Here is a 25,216-nt window from a genome sequence, read left to right on the forward strand (position 1 = left end):
AGGCATTGTGACACCCCCTTAGACCCAATCAAAGGAATGCGTCCATGCTCTTTTGTGTGGTTTTCTGCTTTTCATCAGAAGACCGCTTTTACCACCACCAGCATTTTCATTTACAGATGAATTTTTTTTTTTAGTTTAAAAGGTAAATTAATTGATTACATCTTAAGTCAGATTTTAAGTGACTACGTTTGCAAAAACAAGACAACGTTGAAAATAATTCATGTCAGCGTTCATGCATGGAAAAGGCCTTGGCTTTTGTAATTCACTAAAGCAATTTCTATTCATTTAGTTGAGCTAAGTGCTTATTGTTAAAGACAAAAGCCTCAGCGGCTTGACACTGAGCTCATTATGTATGTTCGAAACACTGCAGTCCAAGGCCACACCACACGCAAGGAAGCCAGAGACTCGTGGGGGCGGCGGGGGTGGGGGCAGGGATTAAAATGCAGGCCAGCCCTTCTCCGCAGTAACTTCCCCTTTAGACCTGATGACAACTTCAAGGCAGAGCTGGTTGGCAACATGAGTGGGACAACGTCTGTCGTTGCCATTAAGACGCGGGGGAGGGTCACTAACTCTGGGAAGCTTTGTGGCTCTGGGTCTCAGAGCCTCTGGCAGCGGGCACCCCAAAAGGATGAAAGTGTTGAGGAGGTGCTAAACCCTTGTGGAAGAATCTTAGGGAGACACAGTGACGTCTAGAAGCCAGACTCGCCGCCTTCCTGTTAAACCGCATCTACAAAGCACGAGAATGCAGTCAGTTTCTGGGGCAAAATCGGCCCCTTGGGCTGGAGGGGGCTCTCCTGCGGGCCTTTTAGCTCACACCCCAGACCCACCCAGGCCCTCGTGCTTGATCAAGAGAAGTCCTATTCTACCAGCCAGCGAGAGAAACGGCCCCTCATGTCCGCAAGTTGTCGTTGTTAGGTTCTGCCGTCTTGTGATTCCTCTCTACGTTTGCGGAAGGGAAAAAAAAGACTGTTTCCGCCACGAGCAGAACCCTTCACAGATGAGACAAACAGTCGGCAAGCGAGGTTCTGCAAGAAGGTAAAAGTCAGCGTAGCTTCGGCTGAGTTGATTTTTCCAGCTCACCCAAAAAGACGATGCGACAGCTTCAGTGCGGACACGGAGCAGCTGCAGGACACCGTCCGGACGGGACGTTTGGGGGCATGTCCAAGATTCCACAAGCGCCTCGAAAAGGTGTCACTCTAAAAGTGGTACTTCGGCGTGGCAAAATCGGAAGCTGCTTTCGAGAAATGTTGACACGTGTCATTGAATGGGACAGACCATGTATTTCCGACCTAAAAGGGTGAGATGACTTTGTCTGGGGGAGCCGATGGCTCTGCCCGAGTCAGACCTCTCTAACGCGGCTGGCAAAGACACCCGCAGGCGCGCCTACCCTAAAATCAGGGCGAGAACTCGCCGCCTTCTCCGCGTGGAGGAGTGCGGCTGTCTCACCGGTGGCGGAGTGACGCTGACTGTACCGATAGTGACACGGGTAATCCATCATGTCATCAGCACAGGGAGGGACCGCCGCCCGCCTGGGAGGAGCGAGAGGCAGGACACTTAACCCCTGCGAGCCCCCAGCTCCCGCGGCCCCTCACACAACCCTGTCATGGCCGAGGCTCCTGCAGGATGACAGTAAATCCATAAGGGCCCGTGATCTGCCATCATGACGTGGGCACGCCAGGCTGCCTTTGACACCATTAAGCTGGATCGGGACAGGCACGGGGGACAAGGCTTTTACTGCCAGCCTCGTAGAGCCATTTAAGAGGTCTTGGGCAAGGCGGTGGCTGCTGGCCAGTCCAGGCCCGACCGGATGGCCCTGCCGTCCACCTGGCTGGGACACGCCAGGCCGGGGCAGCTGAGCTGCGCTCTCATAGCACCTGCTACCCTGGGCTCCGGCCCCGGCTTTCAGATGCCGGCAGTCAGCACACGCGTGTTGCAATGTCATTTGATATTATTACTGTGGGATATTTACATGTTGACCCATTTTGCAGATTTTTTCAATCCACAGTAGACAAATGAGACAATCAGTCTTGGGCAATGCCTTTGGACACTATATATTGTTTTATTGTGCCTTCTAGAAAGACCTAAACCCTAAGACAGGCAGCCGTCATGACAAGCGTAAGTCACAGTTGGGGGGACAGTTTGAACTCCCAAGGTGGCCGGGCCCGGCCACGATCCCCACTGACTCAGGGGCATGCTGTGATCAGTTCCGTGCGTTATGCATTATGTTCCCAACATGAAATAAATAAGTTTCCATTCTAACTTTTTCTAGATGTTTTTTTCCTTTTTGGTAATCATTTCTTCCTTACCTTTCATTAAATCACAGCAAGTTTTTCTTGGGTTAAAAGAAGGAAAAAAATCTAGTTGAATAGTAATATGGTTCTTTCATGTATATGCGAGAAGATCTTTTCACACCTTGATGAAATTAGCATACATTTAAATACTAATGAACTGCCTGCGCCCCGGTTGAGAATAGCAAGAACTCCCTGCCCCAGGAGGCGCCCTCAGGACATAGCTCTGACCCTAGGGGCCTGTCTGTGATGGGACTGAGGTGGGATTTTATTTCACGAGACACTGGTACGGGGTCCCAAACAGCAGGAAGGTGGCCGAGGATTTAAACCTTCACCGGGAAACTCTGTCTCAAATGGGAACATACGGGCCAAGGGACAATTCCAAGCGGTCCTGGGCTTGAGTCGGCCTCCTGCGCGGGGTCACGAGACTTTGCCAGCCCGGTACCCTTCGTGGATGCCCACTCTGCGCGGGACAGCACGAAGGACCTTGGTGGACGATTAGCACAGCTCGGAAGTTAAAGTCTAATTTAAGGGCACACAGGGAGCAGGAGTGTTTGGTGCTCTACTTTCCGGGTTTGGAAATCACTTTCCGGTCTCAATATGTGATGGATGGCACTGCCAGCCATGACCCAACCTTGGGAGTTCAGCATCTCCACCCCCGGGGGACAGGGACCGGCAGACCAGAGGGGCCTGGAGCCTGACTGGGCCTCTCGGGTCCATCCGTCACGTGGAGCCTGGACCACACCTCCGTGGGGGTTCCCAGCGACAAAACTCCCCACGCCTTTGACCTCCCTCCTTTCCCCAGTGGCGCGTCCCCCCAAGCAGTTATCCCCCTTTGCTGGTTTTAGTTTCAACCACTTAACAAATTCCTAAATGTTTGGAAATATGATTCCAGAAAAAGTATTTAAAACCTCACCACTGAAAGAAAAAATGAAATCACACCAAACTTCATAAAAAATATACTTTTGAAAAAGGGAGTCATCAATGTCTAAGAATATCATGATTATTTTCCATTTCCTAACATTTAAACCGTTATCCACGGTTTGCCATGTATTGTCACGGTGTCCGTTCTTTCCAGAGAGATTACACGACACCGGCAGTCCAAACGCCAGGGATGGAGCCGGCACAGGTGGTCGTAGGGGTCCCGGTAGAGGATCACAGATAGAGAGGGAGACTAGGGGGCGTGGGAGATGACTGTGGGGTAATAAATTGCCCAAGAAAACCATCAGGCAGATTGGCTTGACTAGTGGAGGCGCGAGAACTGCCTCAGGTCGTTGGGTGGGAAGTGGGGTGAGCCTGCACTCAGGTGCAGACCAAGGGCAGGGGTTTGAGGACCGCCCTGCAGCCGATTTGAACACACACCTTACCGGATACCAAGGAGGAGCTACTGCTCCCAGAAAGGAAGAGGCGGGCTTTTCCAACCCCCATGCCCCTTGGAGGATAAAACTGTGGCCCATCGGATCCCGGGGCAGAGCCTCCGTGCCTGCCCGCTGGCATCTCTCACAAGCGTCCTATCCTAATAAATCCATTTCTTGTCTATCACCTTGTCTCTCGTGGAATTCCCTCTGCGCGGAGGCAGGAAGAACCTAAACCTCAGTGAGTCCAGACACAGGGCGAGTGATTCTAATCTAAAACCACGGGCTCAAGTCCCAATCTGGGTTTAGGCTGGGTTCAGGCCGTTAGTACTTCAGTTTCACAGCCGTATATGCACAGGAACAAAGATTTATGATGAAATGACATGCTTTCTTTAACAGCTCAAAGCTTGAATAAATAATAAATAGATAACAATAGATAACAATATCATTAGAAATAAATGATACAAGCATTTCTACCCATAGAAACACACCCATATATATAAAATACATGAACAATAAGGGTTTGCTGTTATAGCACAGGGAACTGTATTTAATATCTTAGAATAACCTGCAATGGAAAAGAATCTGAGGAGTTCCCGTCGAGGCGCAGTGGTTAACGAATCCGACTAGGAACCATGAGGTTGCCGGTTCGGTCCCTGCCCTTGCTCAGTGGGTTAAGGATCCGGCGTTGCCGTGAGCTGTGGTGTAGGTTGCAGACGCGGCTCGGATCCTGCGTTGCTGTGGCTGTGATGTAGGCCGGCAGCTACAGCTCCAATTCGACCCCTAGCCTGGGAACCTCCATATGCTGCGGGAGCAGCCCAAGAAATGGCAAAGAGACAGAAAGACCAAAAAAGACAAAAAACAAAAAACAAAACAAAACAAAAACAAACACTCTATTAAAAAAAAGAATCTGAAAAATATTATGTATACACACACACACATGTATACACACATATATACGTATAACTGGACCACAATACTGTGAAAACACTGCTGGACTTGATGACAGGATATGGTTTTAAGGGAACCTCGGTCCTAACTAAGACTTGCTCTTTCTCATTTAAAAAAAGTCTCTGTTCTGAATATTATCCTACCACGCAATCAACCTAGAATATTCCAAATGTGAAATCAAACTGATTTTTAAATAAGTGAGCTGCTCCAGAGCCCGTATCTCCCCAAAGCACAGGACGCGAGACGGCGGGGCAGCGGGAGGGCTCCCCGCGGTTCCTGGCAGGTGGCAGCCCGTCTGACCCTGTGCATTCGCTCGGGATCCTCATGACAGAATCTTAAGAATATGCCCCAAAGTCCCATCATCGTCTCTGATGACAGTTTAACACGCCACTGGCCGTCTGCTGCTCAGGACGTGAGCGCATGGCTCTCCCCACGGGGAGGTGGCGGTCTCTTCTCAGGATGGAAGGTCAGAGCAAAAATGTTCAAAGAAATCCGAGCTGAGACCCACAGGAAGAGGAAGCTTTGTGTTTGATTTGACAAAGCCTGTATTTTGAAAATCGGGTTTAACGTCTGTAACGTGTGTGTGTTCATTTGAATGACTCCTATAAGATATCCCACACCCATGAGTAAAATTCCTTTGAAAAGGTAAAACCCTGGAGTTCCTGCTGTGGCTCAGCAGGTTGAGACCCTGACATAGTGTCCGTGAGGATGCGGGTTCGATTCCTGACCTCGCTCAGTGGGTTAAGGGAGGAACTTCCACAGGCTGCAGATGCGGCTCTAAAAAGAAGAGGAAGAAAAAAAGAACCCCTCATCACAGACCAGTGGGACTGGGATTGGTGAGACTCCTGGGACACTGGGTTTGGGACAAAAACTGGCTTCGGTGGCAGAGTTTTAACATAATGTTGGCCTTCACTTCAAAGTGGGGTGTCTCAAAGCTTTGTTAGAACATAGTTGCAGCCCCTCCTGGGAGAGCAGACGCTGCATTTCATGGTGAGGCCGGCTGCCCCAAAGGATGAGTGTCTTGTGGGTGTTTCGGGGGGATGGGAATGTCGTGCCTGCGAGGATCCTGGGTTCAGGGCTCTCGAGGGGTCCCTCGGCACCACCCCCCACGGTGTCTGCGTGGGCAGGGTGGCTGCGTACCCGCCTAAAGCAGGTGGTAAGCTTGGTCCTTAGAGGGTCAGGCCATGAAGCATCTCAGTTTGGCGGCTGCATTCAGTCTGAAGCCAGAACTCAGCTCTGCCAGGTGCCAGGGGTGGGGGCACCTCTGGGCTCTCCGTTCACAGTGAGCAAGGCTGAAGTCAGGGACGCTTCCTCTGCTTCTCTAGGACTCCCCGGCTGCTGGGCCACCCCAGAAGCTCACCTCTTCCCAGCAAACTGCAGCCTCACCCTGAGTCTGTCCTTCCCCACGTGGCTCTTTATTGGATCCCTATCAGTCTGTTGTGGGACATATTATTTTCTTCATCGACAGAAGATTTGTCACTCTCAGGATCTATTTCTTTATAGCTTTTTGTTTGTTTTTTATGGCTGCACCTGCAGCAAATGGAAGCTCCTGAGCCTGGGATGGAACCCTTACCTCTGCAGAGACCCAATCCGTGGCAGTCAGATTCTCAGCCCACTGCCACAGCAGAAACTCCAATGTCTTTATAGTTTTTTTCTGGGTTTTTTTTTTGTGTGTGTGTCTTTTTAGGGCTGCTGCACCCGCAGCATGCAGAGGCTAGGGGTCGAACGGGAGCTGCAGCTGCCGGCCTACACTACCGCCTCAGCCATACCAGATCCGAGCCACATCTGCAAACTACACCACAGCTCGTGGCAACACCCCAGTTTCTCCATAGTTTTCCCTCAGAAGCTGCAGTGGAAGCACTCTGTCCCGCGTGCTGCAGACGCTGCGTCTTACAGGGGCCTCTCCCTCAGGGTGCTTCTCATTCGAGAGGTGCGGTCAAGACGTCCACGAGTACGTGGAGAGTCGCCCGAGAGGGTGGGCGCCCAGGAGAGGGACGCACAGCCCAGCTCCCAAGATGCAGGGAGTGCCAGGTTGGTAAGACCAAGACAAGCAACAGCCCGGTCGCCATCCACTGAATGCGGTTTATTTGCGGGGGTCTCTTACCCACGTTCGATGGCTCCAGGCAGTCAGCCCAGGGGAGCAGGCACGACCTTGCCCGCGATCTTGCCGTGCCCATCCTTGAAATGTGGGGCTTGGATCCCCAAAGCTTGAGGTGCCTGTCGGATCAGGTGCACTGGAGCACTTAGAGAAATACTTAGAAAGGTCCACGGGCCCTCAGGAAGGTGGGCAGCCCCTGAACGCTGCTCTTGGGAGCCCCCGGGAGGGGCGCTGGCAGGAAAGCGCCTCCCTGGGCCCCGCTGGGGGAGAACAGGGTCCCTGGTGGGCCACCTTTCAGCCCCGCCAGGCCATCTGGAGAAAATCACCAGGTCTTTATGCTCTGCAGGCTTCTTCCCCAGTGTGGCCGGGCCGGGGACGGTCTGACCATCCCTGGCTCCGTCCCTCCATGGTTTGAAAGCTCTTTCGACTGCGGAAGATGAAACTCTCTTAGACGCCAAACCACTTAGCCCAGGTGCTCGGGTGGGCCACGCCTGAGTAGGGGCGTCTCAGGGGCTTGTCAGCGAAAGGCTGGCTCCCAGCTCTGCCCGGACCCGACCTCGCAGCACGGGGAGCCTCTCCCCGAAGGAGACCTCGGATTTGCCCTGGGAACTCAGATGCAGCTCACCGAGCCCGCCCCCCAACGTGGACACAGCTTCTTTCACAGAAGAGCCCTGGGAGCCCCGTCTCACAGTGTAACACAGCAGTTCCTTGAAATAAGCACGGAAAAGAAAGGCCACGTTTGGGTGAGAAATTACCAGGGAGAAGCACAGGCCAAGAGCACAGGCATCACCGGGGGCCCCTCAGAACCCCTCAGCCAGCCAGTTTACGCCCCAGCATGGGTAATCTATTTGATTCTACTTGATTAAGTACCTAGTGAGGTAAACTGTGACTGGGGAGGGTCAGGGAAGGCCTCTCTCTGTAAGGAGGGGGCGGGGGGGACATCTGGGTTTGGAAGAGAGCTTGGCGACCAGTGCAAAGGTCCTGGGGCAGAAACGAGCTGAGTGTGGACCTTTTTAGACCAGCAGAGAGGCCAGGAAGAGTCTGGATCCCAGCACAGTGGGGGTGGCGAGACCGCCAGGAGCAGGGTGGATGTTCAGAGCACCCCTCTGGCTGCCCCATGAGTGGTTGTGGGGAGGCGCTGGGAAGGAATTGGAGGCCGTGGTGCCAGCGCTGCTCATGGAATGAGCCAGATTATGGAGCCTTTGGGAAGTGGGTCCAGCAGGACTCCTTGGGGTGGATTCGCTCCGGGTGGGCAGCAAGGGACAGCATGTGAGCGGCTGAGGCAGGCCGCGAAATTTGGGGCCCACACGGACTCTTTGGCAGGTGCTGGTGAACACCGGCCACAGCACTTGCGCGGGGGCTGAATTCCCAGCTTAATGATGACAATGATGCGCAGGCAGGACAAAGGGATCGGCCCCCGAGAGAGAGGCCATCGCCGCTCCTCTTTGAAGGGCAGGCGGCGTGCGTCTGCTCTGAGCGAGAAAGGAACACCCGCCAAGCAGGACCCCAAATCAGTCCCTGCTCTGCCCTGCCCTCGGGGAGCGGGGACACCCCGCCCACCCCGGCCTTGTTGGGGGTACGGGTAGCTTCTCCAGTCTGCATCTCTATCGGCAATGGAGGGCTCGAGCCTGCAAGGAGCCCCACCTTTGCACCTGTTCCATGGATCAAGGCTCTGGGCTCCTGCGCGTCATTTGTACTTGATTCCAACATGTTTCATCCCCTGAATCCTGTGTCCCCCTTGTTCCCGCAGCACAAAAAGGGGACGCAAACGTCCAGGGCCTCGTTCAACCGAGATAAACCTTGAAAACATCACGCACCATCAGCATCTGTGAGAAGCCCAGTGGCAGTGCCCCGTCCGGACTCCCGGATTCACCTGCAGCGCATGGCAGCTTCAGCCTGCGTCGCGGATGCGATGACGAGATGGACCAGGTGGAGGGGTCCTGGCGAGGACCCAGGTGCGGCTCCATCCTGCGAACACCCTCGGAGCGGTGTCCCCGATGCTGATCACACCGAAACCACATCCGTGAAGGACTGGATCCCCCAACGCGAAACGCTGCAGGTTCCCTGCTACACTGAGGGCCCATGAAGGCCACTGCAGCCTGCCTGATGGTCAGCTCCCCCCGGGCCCGGCTGAGCTCGAGAAAAGAGGCTCTGATATGGATTCGGAGTTAGCGAGTAGAGAGGGGATGGAGGCAGCTGGAAAAAAACCCACAAACACCAAACTGCACTTTGAACACCGTGCTTGTCATTGGTCATTGGCGGCCAGACCGCAGCCCCAAGAAGTCCACCCTGAAAACCGTGCTGGTCTTAAGCCCCAAGGCCCCGTGCTGAGGAGATGACCTGCTCCCAAGCACTCTTATGGGCGTGGGGGGGGGCACACATGAATTAGTTTTTCTCTTTGTTTTTCTTTTTCAAGTGATTTTTATTTTTTCCGTGATAGCTGGTGTACAGTGTTCTGGCAATTGTCTACTGCACAGCAAGGTGACCCAGCCACACATACATGTAGACATTCTTTTTCTCGCGTTATCCTCCATCGTGCTCCATCACAAGTGACTCGACAAGAAATCATTTTTCAGACGTCCCGGACAGCGTGTCATAGGCCCACTTGCCCATTCGTATGGTCGTGAGCTGGGCACACCTGCTGCCGGTGGTGAGTTCAATCCCAGGATGCACTTGGGCTCAACAGACCACCGACCATAGGAACCGGGGGGTTGTTTCCAGAACCACGAGAGTCTTGGCCCAAGAGTCCTGCAAATGGTCACCACACTTAGGGGATTTACGGTATTTTCATCCTTGTTTTCAGAGGGATTTTCACGTCAGGATGAAGCACAGGATTGTTTAAATGAGGAGCTGATTCATCATTCGGGGGCACATTTAGGTGATAGGAATCTACAACAGGCCAGTAAATTGCCCGGGAGGGTTGAAACAAATCTGAGATAAAGGACAGAGCGATTAAGTCCAATCGGCCCCTCCTGCTTTTGCCAACAGCCCTCCTGCCACCTGGGCAGGATGCCGAGCAAATGGCCAGCCTTCATCTCCAGCCCCCTTGCCAATCTTCGGTCACCTCGGCTGCCCTGTATGAAACTTTCAGGAAACAAGACCCAAGAAAGCAGATAATCAATAATGAGATCAGGAGATGCTATCAGAAGGGGAACAGGGCTGCCTGCTTTGTTTGTGGGAGGCTGTTTGCCTGGGCTGCTTGTCATCCGAGACCGACCCTGGCGTGCAGGCGTGACCGACTGCAGAAGCTCCAGGAGGGAGGCCCTGGGATGGGACGTGGCGTGCACTCAGGGAAGCTTAGCGAGAGGGCCGCCTTGCCGCATCCTCTAAGGGCGTACTTCCTAGGGACACCACATGGGGCGTTGTCAACCCCGTGCCAGGTCGGGGTGCCAGGGAACCACAGCATGGAGGCACTGTGGCCCCATACGAGGCGGTGAGGGCTGCGTCCACTCGGTGTCACGTTGTCGGGGGGACACCACGTCCTCTACGGGACGTGAGCACACTCACCAGAAGGTAGGACACAGTGCCCGCCCTCAGCGGCTGCAGAGTAAGGGGACGCCAGGAGCAAGCCCTCCTTGACGTGATAACCAGTGTCCCCGTGCCTCTTCATGTGACCTCAGGCACCTGTGCCCCTGATATGTGACATCAGGCCTGCCCACATCTTTTGGATGTGATTTTAGATGCTTGTCTTCTCTGTAGAGGGATGGACACCCCCACACCCCTACAGGGAAACAGGTGGCACGCGCCCCACGACACCTCTGTCTGACATAAGCACGTACCCGGGCTCCGAGAGGCTTCTCACCTGCGGCTCCCCTGCTTGATGCCAGCTTACGCACAGCTTCTCTGCAGGAAACAGGGGCCCAGGACCACGTCTCTGTGACAGTGGACACCCCCCCAGGACACGGCACCCACCCCTCCTCTGTACAGTAACAGACACCCTGCCGGCTCCCCTCAAGGGCAGACACTGGGTGGAGGCTCTCTAAGCAGGACAGGCAAGGAGATTCCTTTGTCTCAAACTTCGGAATAAGGAACGGGATGGAAGAACAGAGATGTGGCCACTTTAGCGGCCTTCGGGGACATTGAGGAAAACGGCCCTGGTCCTACCAGTCAGTCCCCAGATGGGCACAGCCTTCGTTTCCCCGGAAATGGTACGAGATCACCCAGGGCCATTCCTCAGCATAAAGCCGCCGCCACAGACCCGCGTGCTTTTGGGTTAAGAGGGATGTGGTACCGGTTGCTTATCTGCATTATTCAGAAGTGAAATATTGAACAAATGAGAGCAGTGCTGTGAATTTGCCGTGGCCATTTATCCCATGTCATGGCAGGTGAATATACCGACATTCGGGGTGGTATTTGGGGAATCACCTTGATTTTTGACCCTTGAAGAGGTCATTGCTCAAACGTGCCAGGTCGGTGCATTTTAGTCGCTGAGCAAACCCAATAGGGTGATCTGAAGGGAGCCGGTTTGCTTTCTAAGCCTCGGTCTCCCCCCGCACCCCACCACCCCACCACCCCACCACCCCACCACCCCACCACCCCACCTTCTTTGTGCAGCTTCTGCCTGGTGCTCCTGTGACTATGAAATTGCAGTTTCTTCTAAGCACTAGGATGAGATGACAATTTGCAGGCTGTTTTTGGTGGGGGGGGAGTGGGCAATGAGACATCTATGGCAGGAGTGGGGGGAGCAGGAGGGCAGGGGTGGGAAGGAGAGTGAGGTGGGGGTGGGGTGGGGGAGGGCTGGGGGGACGATGGGGGTGTGGGGGTTAGTGTCTGCAGGGGGAGTGCAGGGAGGGGGCTCAGGGGCCCAGGGCCCTGGGGGGCTGCCTCCACCCCCCTCCCCAGCCCCAGGGAGTCTCAGTTACAGTTTGGAGGGAGAGGAAGGCCCTTTGCTCCCAACCGTCCAGAAGGTCTGGTTTGGGGGGAGCATCGTTATTCTAAGCGGCAGCCGCTGTGAAGAAGACCGAGCCTGGGGAAAGGCCCCACCGGCCTTCCGGTCCATTACAATTCCAAAGGCGCTCGCCTGAGTTAATGAGATTCCTCACCAAAAACACTAATCTGGGTTAAAACTAAAAGAATGCTGATAAGGGTGTTAGAACCCGCCCGGGGAACAAGAGCGGGGCGCTCAGATCAGGGGCCCCCATTCGGAGGGCGCCTTTAATCGCGCTGGAAAAAACCCTGAAAAAATGGATGTGGGAGACAGAGCCTCTCAGATGAGGAGCGGCTGCGATGGAATAAAACGTCCCATTTTCACTTTTGTGTCGCGTTCCAGGTACAAATCAACTAATAGCAGCAGAAGTTTAACATACTTTAAAGGGGAGTGATTGACCCGCCGCGCAAGTACACAGCGAAACGCGGCGCGAGGCGCTGAGATCGCTGTTTCCCCTCCGGCAAATACCTGGCTCTTCAGCGGGTGTGTTGGAACATTTTGTTTTATTACCTTATGAGATAAGGGGCGGGGGGAGCCTTCCCGCCCTGGGGAATTCAAATATTCGGCTTTGTCATAGCGGGGCCCACGCTCGATTTCACGCCGGGCGCATAATTATAACCGTGTTTAAAGGGAAGATGGGTTCAAGTGCAAATTAATTTCAGATTATCACAACAAAGGCAATCCTATCTCAACACGCGCGCCGGCAAAACACTGGAAGGTCCCCAGGTCCCTCCCCTCCCCAACTTACAACAAAGATCCTTCAGCTCAAATTAAGCTAATGATCCAAACAGCCCTCTGCCTCCCTTTTGGGTTTGGGGCCCGTGTGCGCAGTTGAATGTGGCAAAAACCTGCCGGGGAGAGGAAGGGGCGGGGGCGCGCGGCGGGAGCCGGGAAGGGTCCGGGCTCCGTCGGGGGACACAGCGGCCAGCCCAGGGCTTGACGGGCCGCGCCGCGCCCGCTCGGCTCGCTCGCCCGCCGGCGGGGAGGGTCGGAGCCAAGTGCTGGCGCGGGAAGAGGCCTGCATTTATCTGAACGGCGCCCGGCGCCCGGCTGGGCGGCCCACCCGGCTCTCAGCACAGCGTTCAGAAGCCCAGCATCTCACTCCCTCCACGGGGACTCCGGACCCGGGACCGGGAGGCGGCGGCGGCGGACATTCAAGTCAAGCCTCATTACCTCCTCATTACCTTTGCAGAAGTGGAGGGAGAGGCTTTTGCATCTGGGCAGCGCGGCTGGCTGTCGCGGGGCGTCTGTCTGGTTACTGCACAGCCGACCGTGGCGCGGCCGCCGCGGGACCCCGCGTGTCCCTCCCGCCTCGCCAGCCGTCATCCACTCATTAAGGCTTTAGGGCAAATGACAGCGCTCATCCCTGCGCCGGCAGGCGGGAAGGAGTCCCCCACGGCCTCCCCCCCTCCACCACGGACTGTGGGGCGGGGGGCACAGAGGAAAAGGTGCCCTTTTCCCGCAGAGCCGGCTCCCTCCTTCTGTGCTCACTGCCTCTCCCCGTTTTCTTCTGGCTCCACCGCAGAGGCAGATGCACTTGCTCCAAACACAGAAGGGCCCTCGGAAAGCAGCAGGGCCCTGGCCAGGCCCCTCCGCCTCCCCTCGGCCTCTCCTGAGCCATCAGCTCCCATGGCTCCCTGCCCGCATTCTGAGCTGATTCTAGCTCATTCCCTGAAGAGCCAGCAAAGGGCCAGGCCCACAGCCTGGGCGTCTCTTTCCTGCCAAGTGACTTTAAGTGCCCTCTCCCGGAATCACTTTCCTTTGGCCTCCAGCACCCTGACGGTTGGATGGGGGCTCCAGGCCACCCCTCTGCAGAATCAGGAGCTTCTTGGGTTGGGTTTGGGGTACAGCCTGTCAGGGGAGGGGCCAGAGTAGCCGCAGACACAACGCCACTTCTAACACAGGCTCCAGCGAGCCAAGAGCCCTCTTGGCCTACACTGGCGACGTCTAAGCTTGGAGAGGGCTGCAGGACAATGACCCCTCCAGCCCGTCTCCACCCCTGTCCCGCCTCCACCCGGTCTTTGCCGGAGCTCACCCTCAATCTCTCCCCCTCGTGCATCCTCCAGTTTCAAAGCAAATCGTTCGCAACCATGAAGAAGAGCCGCGAGGTGGCCCTGGCAGGGCCGCGTCCCCCGTTTTGGTCTGGAGAGGCTTCCCCGGCTGCACCGCTCCCAGCCCTGCCTCATCCTGATTCTGGCCGCCTCAGGCCTGCGTCTTTCCAGTTGTCCGAATCCTCCAGATCCTTCTCCTTCCAGGAGCTGGGGGCCGGGGAGGGAAGGAGAAAGGCAGCCATCCCCTGGAGGCCCAGGAGGAGTCCAGCATGTCCAGGAAAGCGGCCCAGAATTGGGCACAAAGCCCCCCAGCAGGGCGGGCGTGGGCTTCGGGGAGGTGCTGGCCCTGGAGGTGGGTTATGGCTGCAGGCCCTCCTGGGACAGGACAGGGGCTCTGAGGTGCAGGCGTGGGAGGGCAGGGCCGAGGCCAGCACCGGGGTTTTGGGGGGGTGGTGGCTAAGCCTCATGGATGTGGGTTCATGGCCAGAGCCACCACCGGCCACCTGAACCCAGCACAAGTGACTTCTCCCTCGGAGGGTTTTTCTGGCTGTGGGTCCACAGGCAAAAATGAAGCCCGCTGCCTGTGAATCGCTGGGTGTCTTCTCTGTGTTCCCTGGAGACACCTGGCATTCAGAGCCTGGGAGGGTGGAGGGGTGGCCCTGGGGACAGTGGAGCGGGTGGGGGGGCCAGGGGGGATGGACGCGAAATGCGTCCTGGGGAAAAGGAGCAGATGGTGTAAAAGGCCATTGCGGGGGATTCCAAAAGCCCGGGGAGGCCCGTGCCCAAGCCTGGGGCCCAGGTTCACAGGGGTGGCCCCTCAGTAGAGCCTGTTCTGGTAAGGGGGTCCCAGGAGGCCAGCACGGCGTGGACCCGTCCTGCCACCTCTGCGCTGCGACCCAGGTGCTCGCCCCGCGGCTCATAGCACCCACCTGGCCTCGAGCTCCCCTCTCCCCATGGAGCTGGTGACCAGAGCCTTGTCCGGGTTTGAGCCCAAAACGTGCTTTTCCCCGAACAGAAAATGTGTCATTTCAAAACCAGGCGTTTAGGGCAACAAGCTGACTCGTGCCCAGAGGAGCCCTCTAAGAGGTGCGGCATAGCTGAATCCCCGTGGAGCAAGGTGTTGAGGTCCCAGGTGACAAGTGGCGCAGGTCCCTCGCCCAGGTGCCCTTCACAGCATCACGACGGACGTCCTGCCCCGCACACCCAGACCTGCTTCAGTCAGAAACGACCCTCTTGGAGCCGGGCCCGCGCCTGGCTGATTCCTCAGCTCCCGAGGCTCAAGGGAGACCCCAACACCCTGCGGGCCCCCGGCTGGTGGCCTGAACCTTCAGGAGAAGAGGAGCCGTCTGTGGCCCAGAAGCAAGGCCGGGGTGGGTTGCTCAGGGTGGGGTGCGGCGGGACTCGGCCAGGAGCTCAGGGTCTGGCCTGAGGAGAAAGGGATCAGCAGAGCCTCTGCTGTCGGCTCGGGGTCCGAGCAGGGCCTTGGAGAAGAGCGGGAGGGCCTGAGCCTCCGCATCCAGCTGGCCTGGGCTCAGAATCCTGGTAAAACTGAAAGACGGTATCAGGAGTTCCCACTGTGGCTCAGTGGTAATGAATCCGACTAGTATCCTTGAGGATGTGGGTTCGATCCCTGGCCTCACTCAGTGGGTTAAGGATCCGGTGTTGCTGTGAGCTGTGGTGTAGGTGGCAGACGTGGCTCGGATTCTGCGTTGCTGTGGCTGTGGTGAAGGCCAGCAGCTGCAGCTCCAATTCAACACCTGGCCTGAGAACTTCCATATGCTGCAGGTAGGGCCCGAAAAAAAGAAAAAAAGACAGTATCAACAGTCACGGCAATTAATACAATCTTAGTAAAGAAAATTGGGGCACAGCAATCTTTTCCGCACATTAAGGCTGGGGTGTCCCTGTTGAGAGTGGGGAGGCCGTTTGTGGGGCTCCCTAGCTTCACGGGGAGTGAAAACACTTGAGTGACACCGGGTGACTTTCCAGAAGCAGAGGTCGGGAGTGGGGCAGGAGCTGGAGACGGCCGCTCACCCTCCACCAGACACGTGCTCAGCGAGTGTCACGGAGGGGGGCCTGCAGAGCTGGGGACGGAGACTTGGGTTCTGGAAGCTCTGGCACCACCGCCTGCACCAGTTCATGGTCTTGCGTCCTATCCGAGTTCAGACGTTCACAGAAGTTGGTGATATTTCCCCCCCAAAGACCGTCCACAGGGAGGGACGAGGTGACAGCCCTGGCTCCGCACCGGCAGCGAGGGGCGTGAGACGCGCGGCTCCAGCAAGGGTGCCTGTCACTCACGCTCCTGGACGCTACCGTCTGTCACCTTTGCCATCTTGTTCTGATGGTCTCGCTCCAGACTGCCTGCGAGCAGGGGCCGTGCTTTTCCAACATTTGTTCCAAGTGAATTCGAGAATCAGCTGCCGGAAGCCACAACGTAGACCATAAAATCCCCCCTTTTATTTATTTATTTTTTGGAGGTTCCCAGGCTAGGGGTCAAATGGAGCTGTAGCTGCCAGTCTACACCACAGCCACAGCAATGCGGGATCTGAGCCGCCTCTGTGAGCTACACCACAGCTCATGGCAACGCCAGATCCTCAACCCACTGAGCGAGCCCAGGGATCACACCTGTGTCGTCACGGATACGAGTCAGGTTTGTGACCCGCTGAGCCACAATGGGAACTCCTCCCCACTTTCATTTTTTTCTTTTAATTTATTTTTTGTTTTTTGTCTTTTGAGGGCCACACCTGTAGTGTATGGAGGTTCCTAGGCTAGGTGTCTAATCAGCGCTATTGCTGCCAGCCTACACCACAGCCACACCAACGCCAGATCCGAGCCACACCTGCAACCTACACCACAGCTCACGGCAACGCCGGATCTTCAACCCACTGAGCGAGGCCAGGGATCGAACCCGCAACCTCGTGGTTCCTAGTTGGATTCGTTTCTGCTGAGCCACGACGGGAACTCCGTCCCCCTTTTAGAAGCACGTTGTGTCTTCCCAGCAGCCAAGCTGAGGGGCTGCCCAGGGAATTGGCCTCACTAATGTACCTGCAGGGCCCCAGATTCTGGAAGCGTCTTCCCTTCGGGAGTCTCGTTTGTTCGTGATGGGCCTCTGTTGAGACAACATGCTGGGTCTTCAGTATTGGGCCCTGTCCCACCCCTCTTGTCCGGGTTGTAAGCGCCTCCTTCGGGGGCTCTGCGGTCCTCTCGGGCCCCCGACCTGCCCTGTGCACAGCCGCGCCCGCCCCGCCCAGGCTGGAGCCGGCCGGGCCACGGATGGTTGAGCTCGTGCATGTCCCCTCCCAGTCGGAGCCCAGGGCTTGGGGACGGCAGATCCTCTCTCACACGGAACTTCCAGGTTTGCGGTCGCCGAGAGCCGGGGGCTGAGGACGGATGCAGGTGGCCTCGGGTGACAGTGTTCGTCGCAAAGTTCTGCCACAGAGCAGCCTGCCCTCAGCCGGCAGCAGGCGTCCCCCTGTCCCCAGCTCCCAGGTCGAGGCCACAGGCCGAGCCACCCCTCCCGTGGTGGGGCCCGTGGGACGGCAGCCGCAATGCCAGAGCAGGCACGCCAAGCGGGGCCGACGCCCCCACCCAGGGACTAGTGAGGAATGAGCGGGAAAATTACCCCAGGCGAAGAGAGCTGCCCTGAATTCCCGAAAATCTGCCATGAATCAACCTCACATTCCCACAGGGGAGGAAGGATGCCTTGTGTGATAGGTTATCACCTTGTTTTCCAGGATTCCGAAGCCATGATGCGACACACGCACAGCAGGTCCAGAGCTGACACGCAACCGCAACGCCCCCGAGAGGAGCGCACTCTCCATGGGAACCAGCCACCAGCCACCTGTCAGTCCCCCAGAGAGAGAGAGAGGGAGGGAGGGAGAGAGGCACCGGCTGCCCCCCCCATCACGCCCTCAGCCCTGAAGGTCACATGGTGTCAAATTCCAAAGGTCTGCTTGAAATCTAGGTTTTGGTCCTACTTTGGGGAGGTCACTGGTGGACCCGGCACTACACCTGCCCCCCCCCACACACACACACCCAGCAACCCACAGAGACACCCCCTGTTGCCTTCCGCAGACGGGGTGAACCCGCCTCACAGAAAGTGCACAACTTGGCCGACTGCTCTTCCAGGCAGGCGTGCACTTCCAGACCCCAGAAATAGGGAGGCATCTGCTGAGCCATCACCAACAGGAACCTGGAGTCAGGCCTTTGGGACAACGGTGAGGGATGGGGGCAGGCGCAGAGCTTCATCTGGGAAGACGCCGCGCCTTTGAAACCCAACCCCTGTGGGTTCCACTGTCCTCATCCAGAACCAGGAATCCAAGAACACCCGCCAGAGTCCACACCTGCGCCACCAACCAGGGCCGATCGCGGACGAAAGGGCAGGTTCCGACGTTGTGTGTTTTCTCTATAATCATTTTTATTGGATTTACTAAGAGAGAGATGACGGGATTGTACCATCCTTTTGATCAATTGTTAGCATGACATAAAGATTGATGGCAAGTGCCCACTAACTCTGCACGTGGCACTTAACCAGCGTTTGCTTGGATGTATTTTCAGATGTCTTTTAGTTTATGGAATATGTTTCATTTCAAAAACAACTAGCTGAACACAGGCCTCTTCAAACGCCATCATGGCTGGCGTGTCCAAACAGAGGGTGACTTTTACGAGACGCCAACGGAACAGAAGCTTCGTCCAGCAAAGTCTCCTTCGTTGGCTTCACTGGAGAATAAAAGAGCCCTGGAGCCTATCACCTGGCAGGTGGAGCAGGAAGAAAGACCTTGACAACGTGTAATATATGAGTGCTGATGTTTCAAAAATATTTCTGTTTCTTTGAAAGACATTCCAGGCAAGTCGCATCAGGAGGGGGACCATCTGAAGGGCACACAGAACTATCACAAGCTACAAACCGAGGAGTCCAGAGAGAACAGACGAAGACGGCCGACGGCAAGGGTCTCACCTGACAAACGCCCCTTACGCTTTCCTCCTGCTCTGTCACCTTTGCCTCTGCCCAGGAGAGGCGGCATCTCTGGTCCGGGGTTGCCGTGGCACCACGGCCTGTGTGGCTTTGCAGGAGGCCCGTCCTGGGCGTGGGCAGATGCAGGCAGAAGACAGGAATGCCAGGAAGGTGTCAGCCAGGACCAAGGAGAGGGCGGGAGCTGGGGCAGGGGTAAAATTGGGGGCGGGGGGGGCACGGCGCAGAGCCCCCGATCGGCATCTGAAAGCAGCCCAGCGGTGGCAGGGCCATGTGGCACGTAGGAGATGGGAAAGATCGGCACCAGGGCTGCCCAGGCGTCAGGACGCCATCCTTTCACGCACCAACCCCCCAAGCATCTGAGGTGTCAGCACGGGTATCGCGGTGTCTGTTATCAGGCGCAGCACAAACAAAACCGAACCAGCTCCCTGCGAACGGACCCGGCCTTCAGCGGGCTCAGGCCCCCGACAGAAAAACGTTTCCTTACAGCACCTCCCTAAGTGTCTTCGTCTTTGAGCTTTCAGAGCCCTGATGCTTTATTTCCACACATTCCTCAGAGGAGGACACCTGGGTATCAGACCAGGATGAAAAAACTAAACACAACACAACTTGTTAGGTTACAAGTGGAGCTATCAAGAGCGAGCACGGAAGGATTCAGAGGATGAGGGCCGTCAGGTGGGAGCGGCGTCTGGGCCGGTCCCCATCGTGCATGACCTTGAGCAGGGCCGCTGGGACCCCTCTGCTCTCATCAGGTCAGCCCATCCATCTGGAGCCTCCCGTGGTGGCAGAAGCAGGACCTGGCAGGACTGACTCCCACCCAGGGCCAGCCTCCCCCAGAGACCTCCCCCACCCAACCCGAGTCCCCTGGGAGAGTTATATGGTCACGGCCCCCAAGGCAAGTGGGAGTGCCCTGGGCTCCACGTGGCCTTGAGCCACCCAGGCCACCAGAGGGAAGGGTCAGGGCACCTTCCCCTCACCTGACCTCCCAAATGGAGTCTGTCCCAAGGTCTCCTGCTGCGTCCATCCCAAGGCCTGGCCTGTTGTCCATCCCCAGGGCTGACGCGTGTGTCCGGCACAGGGACTGTTGGAAGGAGCTTGTCTCTTGCAGGAAATGGCCCAGAGCCCGCCCTGGATGTCTCATGCAGAGGCCTGGCCCTCCTGCCCCCAGCCTCCCGGGGCAGCAGGCGGTGGTGTGAGAGCTGCCCCTCACTGCCCACAGTGCACCGCGTTTAATGCTGTGTCTCTAACCCAGAGCTCTTCGCCCACCCCACCCCCCCGAAGTTTATGCAAATAGTGGCACTCAAAATTTGAATGCCTTCTCTTCAGGACTTAACAGAAGAAAAGCAGCTGATAATGGGGGATTACAGATTTCCAGATAGATAATCCCAGGTTAATTTTATGCAACAGCAAAATTGTTACCAAAGAGTCAATCACTTCCTGGCAGGATGCGGAAGCTCCCAGTTGAGCCTAAAGAGAAACCACATTGAGGGCGTTATTATTGCGGGGATTTGACACACCTCAAGTCAACCTTTTCTGTGAAAATTTCTATGACGCGTGTGTATTCCCTGGGGGTCGTCCCGTTGGCGTGAAATCCTCCGGGACAGCTCCCGCCCTGCCTCAGGGGTGCTGAGGTCTGAGCAGGAGCCGTGTTCCTGAGATCCGGGTTCCTCTGAGCACCAGCGCCAAGCCCGGCCCCGCTTCTCTTCCCAGTGCCCAAAGCCAGTGAGGTCTGGGGGACGCAAACAGACAGAACTTTCTAGAAGCAGTTCAGGGAGAGGTTTCAGGACAGCCAGGACACACTCACCTCTCAACTCCTCCAGGGCAAAAAGCGGAAACCCAGGCCCCTCACTCCACGGCCAGAGACGCTCCCCGCACCAGAACATGCTCACAGACGTGCCTCACGTCATTGCCCAGTTAACTAGACGCCCACCCCCCAGGAAGCTGCTACATCCTTAGGTAGAGTTAATATCTGCATGAACATTTTTTCCAGCAATAAATATGTGCAGTGACTTGTTTTTGGCCTTGTGGACATGTGGACCTTCCCAGGCCAGGGATCGAACCTGAGCCCCAGCAGTGACCTGAGCTGCTGCAGTGGCAACACCGGACCCTTAACCTGCTGCACCAGAGGGAACTTCCAGAATGTGTAATGACTTTCTTTTTTTGTCCTTTTAGGGCCACACCTGCAGCATACAGAAGTCAAATCCAGGCTAGGGGTCAGATTGGAGCTACAGCTGCTGGTCTACACCACAGTCACAGCAATGCCAGATCCAAGCCACGTCTGCAACCTACACCACAGCTCGCCAGATCCTTAACTCACTGAGGAAGCCAGGGATTGAACCTGCATCCTCATGAATATTGTTGGATTCATTTCTGCTGAGCCACAACAGGAATTTTAAGATTCTCGTGTGGCACAAACTTACATGCAAAAACAACTTGCAAATATAAATATAGTATTATTCCGGTTAGCTAAAATATGGGATAATGTATAAGAAGGGAAACTATTCAACTGTTCCTGCCAATCTCTGGATGTGGGAATAAAAGGTACATTTTATTCATCTCCATTTTTTCTAAATTATATTTAAGATGACAGCTATAGAGACATGGATATACGTGTAGATATATAGAGAAATAAATATAGAGCTAGAGATGCAGGTGGAGCTGACACAGGTACAGTTATAAGTATGGACGGAGATGCTCTGTGGACAGCAGAGGACTCTTGGCTAGAGAGGGGATAAATGCATGTCTAAGAAAAGCCGTCGAGGTAAATCTACAGCCCTCAGTCCCCTGCTGGTATGGAGGTGGACAACCTACAGGTGCAGAAGCAGGCCACGCAGATGTAGACAGAACCTCATCTTCTACAGCCAGTGAAACAGAGACGGGTCAGGAAACAGAATCCGGGACCCGGGAGCCCGACTGTGGTCTGGCCGCCGTGGATTCTGCCCCTGTTCCTTGAAGCATGTCTTGTCTAAACTTCACCATCCGACCCTACTCGCAGGTGAAGTGCACGCTGGCCCATGACATCCGTGGAGAGGCTGATGAGCTGGACCTCATGGGGCCCTGCTTCACCCAGGCCCAGCTCAGGGGCCTCTCCTGCCCACAGGTCAGCTCTCAGCAGTGTGCGTCCCCGGAACGGGTACGTGTCCACGCAGCCCAGTCCTGGACCCTGGGAAGCCATTCCACGGAGGCAGTGGCTTCCCCAGGGTTTGGGTGGGATCTTCCATTTGTGCAAGTGTAACGAAGGGGAACTTTCAAGGGATTAACCAAATAAAGACAAAGCCAGTGATTGCAGCTGCAAATGCACACCCGCCTGTGTAGGTAAGTTGCAATCAGACTCCGTAAGAGTTGCTCTGATGCCTGGCCTTGTCTTTCCTTTCTGCTTATTCATTGTCTTCTTGATTTGAAACAGAAATCTTCAAGAATCCATCTTGGTCTCCGGTTCGAAACTCTGTTCTCCTCCTTCCCCGCCGCCTGCACACCTGTGCACACATTGAGGCACACGTACCCACAGGCAGCAACTCCTTAGGCCCCGGGGGGCACGGACAGCAGGGCCCACAGTGGCTCTGGGAAGGAGGAGCTGGTCCACAGAAAGGCTGTGGCAACTCCCCTCTCTGTCCACTCTGGTGGCAGGCGTGGGTCACCCTGGGGGAAGGACCGCCCTCGAAAGCTGGGTGGGGCCCAGCCGGAGGGGAGGGGAGCACAGCAGGTGAAGGTGTTGGCGTCTCTGTTCCAGTCTCCAGGCACCAGAGACCCCCTTCTCCGGCCTCTCCCCCTGGGGACCCGCGTAGGGAAGAGCGTGTGAGCCCAGCCCCATGACTGCCCTCCGTGTCTGCCCCACGCCCTGCCAGGGCTGTCCCCTGGGCTGGGACGCCAGGACCCCAGGCCAGCCCTCCCCGAGTGTCCTTTCCCAGGAGCAGGCACCACGCTGCGCTCCTGCGATTCCTCCCTGGTGCCCTGTTGTCTCCACCAGCTCTGCCCAGTGCTCTTTGCGGAGACGCTGTGACAGTTTTCCGCCTCCCCGCCCACCTCCCGGTGGGACCCCCAGGGTGAAGACGCAGGGGGCAGCCATCACAAGCATCTTCATGGGCTGCTGGTCACCTGCTGCCCCTCCGACCAAGAAATCCCTGCTGGGCGGCACAGGGACGCTCCCCGAGGCGCGGGGATCTTCTCCGGGGGGAGAGACTGAAGGAGAATGGATGTGTGTCCACGTGTAACTGGGTCACTTTGTGTACAGCAGACGCTACCACATCGTCGATCAACTGTACCTCACTACAACTTTAAAAAATGAAAAAGGAGTCACTATTCATAAGAAACTTGGAATAGTTCTTGTCCCCCCCGACCTCCCCCCCAAAAAATCCTCTGGAACAGGTGGGGACCCAGAGCCGCCACCCTTACTTGGGCTGGGAGGCAGCCTGCATCCATCCAGGCGTCTACACGGCCAGCGTCACCTCTGCACACACTGCAGGAGCTGGTTGAAGGGACAGGCGCTTTGCTGAAGGAGATGTCACAAAACCCACGAGGTGGCCTCTTTCCTCTTTCCTGAGGTCTGTGAGCAAATGTCGCCCGCTTCGCCGCCCCACCACCGTGAGGGAAAGTCAGGCGGGCTGTTTTTCACACAAGGACACGGCTGGGCTCAGGCTCCCACCTTTTCAAACCAGTTCTCCCCGGGGGTGGACGGAGAGATCGTTCCAGTATTTCCCCCTCTTCTTTTGAACCCACATTCTGAAGCAATCCCTTCTGCTGTCTTTATGTATTTTAATTAATGGCATTTCATTTGTACTTGTTCCCTCAGGCTGTTTTAGCAATAAACTGCAATTTTACAAATTAGGGCAAAAGTTCTCCTTCGCAGCATGTCTTTGGAAAGAGAGTATTTTATTTCAATGGAGTTACTCAATTTTTGACAGTTCAAAGGCTCCCAAACACGTCAGCCGTCCACCTGGGTCCCCAGGGGCCAGCTGGCCCGACGGTGCCATGAAGCTTCAGTCTTTCGTGTGGACGGTGGGACCCTTCCCCTCTGGGCACCCACAGCCCCTCCCGGCTCTGACAGCCACCAGCCCTTGTCACCTTGGGGACAGCACTTCCTCACTTCACACTTGGCCCCCGCCGGCCGTGGCAGATAACCTGAGTGTGAAGCCGGGGGTGCTGACAGCCGGAGGAAGCCACAGGCCTTCCTAAAATAGGACGGACTCCGAAGCTCCCAACAGAGCCCGGCTTTAGGCAAAATCCACCCCCAGGATGGGTCCCGTCTAGACCCTAACCCATCTGGGAGGCCCCGGCCACACGCTCCAGGAGTCCTGCTCGGCGGAAGAGGCCCAATAAAAGCCAGGTTTGGCTTCTCTTAAGCAAGTCAGAGCCCCGCTGGACAAGCCTGGGAATCTGGTTTGCATGCGGTTTGGGAAGCCAGCTGTCACCTCTGCTCCACCCTGGGATGAGGAACCGGGGTGGGACCAGGGGCTCTGAGCCAAGCTGGCTGTCCTCACAGACTCTGCCTCCCGGCTGTCCCCGCACACGTCCACACTGACCTCTGGCCAGGTCGTGGTGGCTCCCCAGAGACCACGGCCGCTGAAGCGCATCTGGTCTCTCCGTCACTGCCGTTGGAGACCAAGCTGGTGGCTCCTCCTCTCGTCTGCAGAGCAAAAATAGCAGATTTTCACAAGGTTGGTGGTCGTCCTGCCAACTCAGTAACCCAACGCCACTCCCTCTAAGGTGTCACCCTCTCCACGGACGTGCCACAGTATTTCCTTGTTTCTGGTGAGAGTGCAAAGCAGCGAACGTTTTGGTGAGAATTAAATGCGAATTTCTCTTTCTCATCAAGCGCTGTGTCTAAAAGCCATTAAGACCCCCGTCACTCAGCTTCTTTTTTCCAAACTCCCAAACAGAATCCAGACGAGCTGAGTTTTTTATCCTGCTGAAGGGTCTCCTTTATAAACCTGGGTGTAAATAAGAGCGGTGACAGTTCTCACAGGACCAAGCACTTCGGTGGCATCCGCACACACTTCAGCACATTTTCACCCCACGAGGTCTAGGAACGGAATGTGTTTTTGACTCACGCACGCAGAATAGACTATTTCTCTTCACCCGCTCTGTCTATGTCACTTTGTTTTTTCTTTCATCCTCCAGCAACTTGGAGAGCAAACGCTCACATCCATCTATAACAGAGCAAACAGGAAGAGTTAACCTCCTGACTTACGGCTATTTTTATGGTGTGGAAAGATCTGCTCTGTAATTGCAATAATTTAAAAAAAACCTGTCCTTGTTCTTTTCGGAGTGAGGGGTGGGTGGGTGGGAGGGCAGCCTGCTGTCGTATCAACACCCCTGACAGGACGTCAGTGTGACAAATATTTCCTAAAGTGGTTCCTTCCTGCTAAGAATGACCTTTTTGAATAAAGCCATGAGGCTAGAAAGCCCTTTCTGAGAAATAAACAATAAATGGTGAGGTTTAGGAGGTGAAGATAAGAAAATCCAATTTATGGACATAGAGCCGTCTGAGTAACGGAGACAGAAAGGGAACCTCCATAAAGTCAAAAAGAAAAAAAAAAAAAAAAGAGTATAACTGATTCGCTTTGCTGTAAACCTGAAG

The sequence above is a fragment of the Sus scrofa genome, chromosome 16 (genome assembly GCF_000003025.6).
Source record: "Sus scrofa isolate TJ Tabasco breed Duroc chromosome 16, Sscrofa11.1, whole genome shotgun sequence".
Taxonomy (NCBI): Eukaryota; Metazoa; Chordata; class Mammalia; order Artiodactyla; family Suidae; genus Sus; species Sus scrofa.